Genomic DNA, 8,243 nt, shown 5'->3' with positions numbered 1-8,243 from the left:
TTTCCAGCTGTGGGTGGGAGGTGGCTTCCACTGGCTGGTGAGCGGCCCCTTTGTGCAGAGCAGCTTTGTTCTTCCAGGGCCAGGGGTGGGTGGGCCAAGTGAATGGCTGCAGACCATCCGGGCTGGGGAACCCTTTTGATTTGGATCGTAAGGGCTAGGTAGAGGAGGTTCTTGGGAACCTGGTATACCTCCTGACCCCCAGCCCCCACCCCCACCCAGAGTCTCAAGGAAAGGAGGTGGGGATCGGTTATAGAAAGAGATTTTTTTACCAAATTACAGATGGAGCAGAATACATCCAGAACAATTCCCAAAGGAGGGCCTCCTACGCCCACCGGAAGGCCAAAAAGAGACTTGAAATTCAAATTATTTTTGGTGCTGGGGTGATGAGCGGGCAGTGGTAGCCACAAAAGTGTTATGGAAGGGAGAAGAAACAAAGAGAAAACTTGGTCAGAATCTTGTCTAAGGAACATTGGACAGGAGAGTGCCACATGCTATAAGAAATGTGTAGTTGAACTTGAATGGTAGTTTAAAATATGCTTTCAGGGACTAGGTTGTAAAGCAGAAGATTCACGAATTTTACATAAGCTTGTTTTCTGCCCTGAAAGAAGCTGCTGCCACCACCAACGTCCCTTGGAAGCGCCTCTGCTTTTGAGATGACAGGACCGAGGTGTTTTGCTCATACCGAGCCCACCCACTCAGCTTCTCTCAAACCTGCTTCATTGCCCTGTTTCCCACAAAGCTCTCCTCCTCTTGTGATTGCTTCTTTGGGTTGTTCTTTGCTTGTTTCTGCTTATATTTTTGCTTGAGGTGATTATGAATCTCGGGGCAAAGGAAACCCGGAGAGGGGCTAAAAGGTTGAAATGGTCGACCCCTTCTGAGAAGTGGGAAGCCAGCGACTCCATTTGAGAACAAGTAGGAAGAGAAGCAAAGGTCTTTTTTTAAAAATTTATTTATTTATTTTTTTGCAAAGGCCTTTTAAGTAAGAGTCTAGATCCTTTCTAGGGCTCACTCTCAGCTCTAAAAAACGTTGGTTTGGATTAAATTTAATTTAAGCAATTAAATTTAAGCACGATATATGTTTAATCATTTTGGGGGGCTTGTACAACTCTTATCATAATCCATCCATCCCTGCATTGTGTCAAGCACATTTGTACATTTGTTGCCGTCATCATTCCCAAAACATGTGCTTTCTAGCAGCGCTTATCATTTTTAATGTAAGTGTATCCCAAATATTACAGACACACAGACTGCATTTATTTTAAAATAAAATGTAATTTGGCATCCTGTGTTTTTATTTGCTAGATCTAGCAATTCTAAGATTAGTAATCTTTTTTTTTTTTTTAAAGATTGATAATCTTGAAGATCCCTTTTAGCACTAAAAATCTGACATTGCAATTTTGGGTATTTTAGGCAATTCTTTTTAAATCACCTTTAAAAAAAATCATTTTGCTTCTTCTCCGAGAAAACACCAAATGGCGGATGACTCCAGGGGACCTCGCGGCAGCTTCCACGGAGGCTTCGGCAGCGGCTTGCGAGGACGTGGTCGCGGCCGGGGTCGGGGTCGGGGCAGTGGACGAGGCCGCAGAGCTTGCGGAGCTCTCGGAGGCAAAGCCGAACACAAGGAGTGGCTCCCTGTCACCAAGCTGGGCCGTCTGGTCAAGGACATGAAGTTCAAATCCCTGGAGGCGATCTATCTGTTCTCCCTGCCCATCAAGGAGTCTGAGATCACTGCCTTCTTCCTGGGGATGGCTCTCAAGGACGAGGTCCTGAAGATCATGCCTGTGAAGAAGCAGATCCGAGCCGGCCAGCGCACCAGGCTCAAGGCCTTCGTTGCCATCGGGGACTACAATGGGCAAGTTGGCCTGGGTGTCAAGTGCTCCAAGGAAGTTGCCACCGCCATCCGAGGGGCCATCATCCTGGCTAAGCTGTCCATTGTCCCCGTGCTGCGAGGCTACTGGCGCAACAAGATCGGCAAGCCCCACACGGTCCCCTGCAAGGTGACCGGCCACTGTGGGTCTGTGTTGGTGAGACTCATCCCTGCCCCCGGGGGCACGGGCATCGTCTCAGCCCCTGTGCCCAAGAAACTGCTGATGATGGCAGGGATTGATGACTGCTACACGTCGGCTAGGGGCTGCACAGCCATCATGGGCAACTTTGCCAAAGGCACCTTTGATGTCATCTCCAAGACCTACAGCTATCTGACCCCTGACCTCTGCAAAGAGACAGTGTTCACCAAGTCTCCCTACCAGGAATTCACTCACCATCGTGTGAAGACCCACACCAGAGTCTCCATGCAGAGGACCCAGGCTCCAGCTGTGGCTACCACATAGTCAATTTTATACAAAATGTAATAAAGTGAATTGAGCCTGCCCCCCCAAAAAACATTTTATTGGGGGCTCATACAGCTCTTAGAACATTCCATACATCAATTGAATCAAGCATATTTGTACATATGTTGCCATCATTTCCAAAACATTTTTACTTGATATTATATCAGTGATATTCAAACAATGGACTTGCAGACTTGATTGACTGATTAACTTTTGGTGAAGTAGGTGAAGGTTTCCAGAGCAGAGCCGCATTTTTGCATTCAACAATTCATCCATGTTTTGTTTCAACTGATCCATTGCAACCAACGTACCAACATTTATCCCCAACCCCTGACCCCTGTGTTTTCTATTTGTACCCCTCCTCCTTTCCTGATCTGCTGTCCTTTGTCTGGGGTAAATGCTTTGTCTGGAGTAAATCCTATGGATCTTCAACGGTCAGTTATTCTAACAGGAGATTGGGGTTGGTGAGTTCAGTTTTAGACCTTCAGTGAGCCTCAGGACCATAGTCTTGGGGCAAACCTAACTCACTGTCTTTCAGTCAATTCAGTCTTTTTAAAAAATAATTTTATTGGGGGTTCATACAACTCTTATCACAATCCATCCATCCATCTTATTGTGTCAAGAACATTTGTACATTTTTTGCCATTATCATTTTCAAAGCTTTTCTCTCTATTTAAGACCTTGATATCAGTTTCTCATTTTTCCCCTCCCTCCCCCATGAGCCCTTGATAATTTATAAATTACTATTTTTTCATGTCTTACACTGACCAATGTCTCCCTTCACCCCCATTTATGTTGTCCATTGCCCTGGAGGGTATTATAGGTAGATCATTGGGATCAGTCCCCCATATGTCCCCCCATCTTCTCCCACCCCCATTCAGTCTTATCACTGCACTAGCTAGGGTTTCCAAGACTCTGAATTTGTAGGAGAGCAGATGGCTTGGCAGGTTGAACTGCTGACTTGGTTAGCAACCCATGCAAACATTCTAAGAGGTCCACAAGTGAAGGGAGTCTGTTTCCAGATCTGTTGAGATAGAGTGAGGACCAGCCACTGCCCACTTCTGAAAATCAGAGGAAGTCATTACTCTGGGTTACAAAATGGCCAGGACCCAAGGCAAGGAGCAATCAGAAACATTTGTGTTTACATTGAGACAGTGAGGATGTCCTAGAACGGAGATACAAAGTATTTTACAATTGAGTTGTCCATTGAGACCTTTAGAATAATGTGTGAGAGAAGACAGCTAAGTAGTAGTCATCACTTGGCTTCAAGGAGTTCAAACAATTGAATGGCGTTCCCAAACACGGCCCTGGTAATAAACAAAGTTCACTCTCTCTAGAAAAGACGGGCTGGCTAATTGATGTGGTCACTCCAGGGCCCCATCAGATGGCACAAATGCAGAAATGTGTGCCAGATTTCCTGCCCTGTCCTCAGCCCTGCACCTGGTCATAACAAAACTCTTTCCAGGTCCTTCTAGTTATTAAAACAAGGCTTTCCAGTTTGCTTCAGAAAAGTGAGGGAAAAAAAAGAAAAGTGAGGGATAGTGACGCTAAACCCAGCTCAAGTGATTGATGTTATATTCATTGATGCATGTTGCTATTGCTGTAAGGTGCCATTAGTTGATTTTGACCCATAGTCACTCCATATGGAAGACTTGAGCTGCCTCATAGTTTCTTTCGCTGTAATGGGAGCTTTGGTGGTGTGGTGGTTATGCATGAGGCTGTGATCTCATGTTTGGCAGTTTGAAACCACCAGCAGCTCCTTAGGAGAAGGCGGGCTTTCTGTTCCTGGCAACAGTTACCATCTTGGAACCCCGCAGGGGGTAACTAGGAGCCAGCATTGACTGGATGTCAGTGAATGGCTCTTCACCGCACCAAGTCTTTCCAGAACTGTTACAGGTGGGCTCATATTGGCAACCTTTTGGACTGCAGCCAAGGGCTTAATGGTGCGCTCCACCTTCAAAGGGTTCCTTAAATTGACGGATCCGCCTGCACGAGCCAAGCACCTCTGGTGGCACAATGAGTTCAGTCAGTGGGTTAGACCCACCAGCCACTTGGTAGGAGAAGATTAGGGCTCTGCCCTGTGGAGATTTATGGTCGCCATGACTCAAAATAGATTCTGTGGCCGCGAGTTTCATGTGAAGTTAACAAAGGAGCCCGGGGAGCCCTGTTAGTGCAGTGGTTACAAGTTGGGCGACAACCTGCAAGTTCAGCAAGCCCTTCATGGGGGCGGGGGGGGGGGGGAAGATGGGCTTTCTACTTCCATAAACAGCTACCGTCTCAGAAACACAGAGGCAGTTCTCCCTGTCTCATGGGTTGCTATGAATCAGTATGGATTCAATGGCAGTGAGTCTGGGGTACATGTATTCATACAGACTTAGACATAGAGGTGTTGTTAGGTGCTCGATGAGTTGGTTCTGACTCATGGCGACCCTGTGAACAACAAAAGGAACCTTGCCAGGTCCTGTGCCATCCTCACAATTGTTATGTTTGCACGCAGTGTTGCCGTCATTGTGTTAATCCTTGTCATTCCAGGGCTTCCTCTCGTGTGCCCACCCGCTACTTTACTGAGCACGATGTCCTGGTACATGGACAGAGACATAAGTATTTCTATACAAGTACATGTACTTAACACCTTTTCCTCATTAGTCTCAAGAAGAGATTTTCCAATAACATTTTACTGTTTTATGTTTATAATGAATAAAATACACACATAGGCTGTTCCTAGCAATAATAATTTAAAAATTGTTTTTAAACATGTTGAGTCTATATTCACAGTTTTTTAAATGATACATTTGTATTTAATATGCATTATTTCAGATAAATCAGACAGAGTAATCAAGAAAAGCTGTTTAAGTATAAAAATGTATGATTGTTAGATAGATTTCCTTAGGGGAAATGGAATTAAAATATAGTTTGAAGAGTGAGAGAAATTATTTAACATTTCTGAAACTTAAAGAACTGCCTACTCATTAAAAAAAAAAGAATGATGGTTAGGTGTCAAATGACCATAGTACTTGGATTCCATTGGCTACCTTTAAAAGGGTGATGTAACAGTTTTATTTGAGGACATAATGCCATCGGAAGGCTACATTATTAACAGCCATTTAAGCCTGTAATGAAAAGTTACAGATGGCAATTTGAAATATGTGAACAGTCACACAGCTTTGCCAGCCTTTGTAAGGGGTGGGCAGAGCACATGTTTGAAGACCTTATATAACATTCTTACTGACATCTCTGCTCACAGTCAGAGTATCATTCCCCCCCCCCCCCAGTACTTTACAATTACAAATAATAAAAATTGTAGGTTTTAGTCTACCTCCACTTCAGAAGAGTCCCAGTCCAAAGCTCATTTTACCTTACTTCAAAGCCCATCTACTTTGCACTGGGTGGGAGGTACAGGGTCATGGCACCAGGGCTTAAATTGGAGAAACCAGAAATAAATCTGCCTCTAGCTCTTGCGGCTGAACTATTTCAAGAATATGCAGTTACGTTCCAGTGGCCATCATTGGGTGGTGTACTCAGTAACATATAATTACAAGCTGCCTTCCAAGGGACTTCCACTGTAATGTTTACTTGTCACCTTCTGCGTATAAGGAGCCACAGTGGAGAATTTATGGTAACTAATTGAAATAATCCAACCTAAACTGACACACACCTTATCACAGCAGAGTGACATTGTTACAGGTCAGGGGAGGTTCTGGTGGAGTTTCTCTAAGTAATGAAACGTCTTCTTCTTCTCCTCCCTTCTCCTTCTTCCCTGTCCCCTGTCCCCTCCACCCAGGGAAGTGTTGTAAGGGGTCACAGCAGTTGAGGCGGGAGGAATGCTCTTCATGTCAGTAGTACGAAAATGAACGCCAGCTGACCGCAGTTGAAGAACTGCCAGCCACCAAATGCGAAACTGCCTAACCAGCGTGTGGGACTCACAGATAACTGAGGCAAAGGAGGATATGTGTCACCACAAGTGATTCTTAAAAATAGCTCATCTATCTCTGCTGATAGGTTAACATTCCCAATATGTTTTTAGCTTCAACTTTTAAATTCACTTTTACATTGTAAGATCCCTGGACGTGCACAGGAAAGGATTCCAGAGGCCCTGTCCCCTTGGTCTCGGTCTCCCAGTCTCACTCTCGCATGCTGGGCGCATACCCAGGCAACTTTGCAACCAAGGGGATGGGGAAGATGCTGTCAAAACACAGACCTTTAGAGCCACGCCCACTTCCCTCCTGCCCCTCCCCCTTCTTTAGCCCGCCCACCCGCCTTCTCCCTGCCTACAATTCTGTCATCTCAAGATGGTGTGTAAAAATGATATGGATGTGCTGCAGTTTAACTGTTCTCCAGCTGAAGACCGTCTGGGTGGCTTCGTCTTTTATTTAGACTATTACGTGCAAGGCCACTATGAGCATTCGGGGACAGGGTTTGTTGTGAATCTAGGCTTTCATTTCTCTGAGATAAATGTTGAGTACAGTTACTGGATCCTAAGCTGGCTGCACAGTTAACGTTTTCAGAAATTGCCAGAGGTGGGATATTACCTTGTGTTCCTACCAGCAAAGTATGAATCATCTAGTTTCTCTGCGTCCTCGACAGCAGTCAATGTTGTCACAGTTTGTGTGTTTATTTCTGTTCATTTTAGCTATCTGATAGGTGTGTGGTGAGATCTCCTTGTGGTATCAGTGTATGATGTTGGACTTACAGACAGAAATCTTTGCTATGGACCTTGAACGACCAGAAGTCGTTTTTTATTTAGGTCCATAATGCACATGATACAAACACTCAAAAATATAAAAGAGCACAAGTGACTTGTAAGTTACCTCTCAGTCACCCCATCACTCTTATAGCAAAACTTTAGGTGACACCCCACACCACCCCCAACACAGGCATTGCTAAACTCGGACCACTTCTTTCTGTCCAAGGTCATTGCCAAGAATGATGAGTTTCTTGAGTGCATATAACTCTTAGGGATGCTTTTAAACTTTTTTTCTTAGCCGATGGACATTGAAATAAACTGGATAGAGCCAGTTACCCTTCAATCTTCTTCTGAAAGTGTCACCTGCGAGGGGCTTGGAAATGGTTTGAGAGAACCTTTTAAAGTGAGGTATTCGCACAGCGGGTCGTAGTCACCAGGCGGGCTTCAGGCATCACGTGGTCCTGGAGTGGACCCGGCCAGCGATGTGTATGGAGCCTTCCAACTTCTCGTGGGTGCTCCCAGGCCGGCTGGCGGGGCTGGCACTGCCGCGGCACCCAGCCCACTACCAGTTCCTGTGGGAGCAGGGTGTGCAGCACCTGGTGTCCCTGACAGATCGCAAGTCACCTTACAGCGACAGCTCCAACCTCACCCTGCACAAGCTGCGCATAGTGGACTTCTGCCCGCCGGCCCCCTACCAGATCGACTTCTTCCTGCAAATTGTGGACGAGGCCAACGCCCGGGAAGAGGCAGTGGCCGTGCATTGTGCCCTGGGCTTTGGCAGCACTGGCACCATGCTTGCCTGTTACCTAGTAAAGGAGCGCAGATCGACTGCAGGAGATGCCATTGCTGAAATCCGGCGCCTTCGACCCGGCTCCATTGAGACCTATGAGCAGGAGAAAGCAGTCTTCCAGTTCTACCAGTGAACTGAATAGGGGGCCTGGGCACCAACCATTTAGTCCGACTTAGAGGTCGATGGCGCCAGAGAGACAGAAGCCAACTAAAGGAATTCAGCCCCCAGCTCCCAACTGGCTCTCGAGAATGAAGCAACCATCTCTGCTGGCAGATCCAAAGGAAGGGATGGCTGGGGCCCCACTGAAGTGGGGGTTCCCCCTGTTATTCCTTAAATAAATGACTTAGAAGAACCAAAAAATAATAATAAAAAAATAAAGTGAGGTATTCAGTCATTGTCTATAAGCCTCAGAAAGGTTTTCCCAAAAGAGATTTTTAGC

The 8,243-nt window shown here is 45.9% G+C and overlaps 2 pseudogenes; both read left to right on the top strand.

The window, feature by feature from the left end:
• Positions 1-1,472: 1,472 nt before the first annotated feature.
• On the top strand, positions 1,473-2,365 carry LOC142455492 (small ribosomal subunit protein uS5 pseudogene; annotated as a pseudogene).
• Positions 2,366-7,453: 5,088 nt separating this feature from the next.
• LOC142454430 (dual specificity protein phosphatase 23 pseudogene) lies at positions 7,454-7,957 on the top strand (annotated as a pseudogene).
• The last annotated feature ends 286 nt before the right edge of the window (positions 7,958-8,243 follow it).

The sequence above is a fragment of the Tenrec ecaudatus genome, chromosome 8 (assembly GCF_050624435.1).
Source record: "Tenrec ecaudatus isolate mTenEca1 chromosome 8, mTenEca1.hap1, whole genome shotgun sequence".
Taxonomy (NCBI): Eukaryota; Metazoa; Chordata; class Mammalia; order Afrosoricida; family Tenrecidae; genus Tenrec; species Tenrec ecaudatus.
Note: the sequence above shows the minus strand (reverse complement) of the source record. Positions and strands in the feature narration are given on the sequence as shown.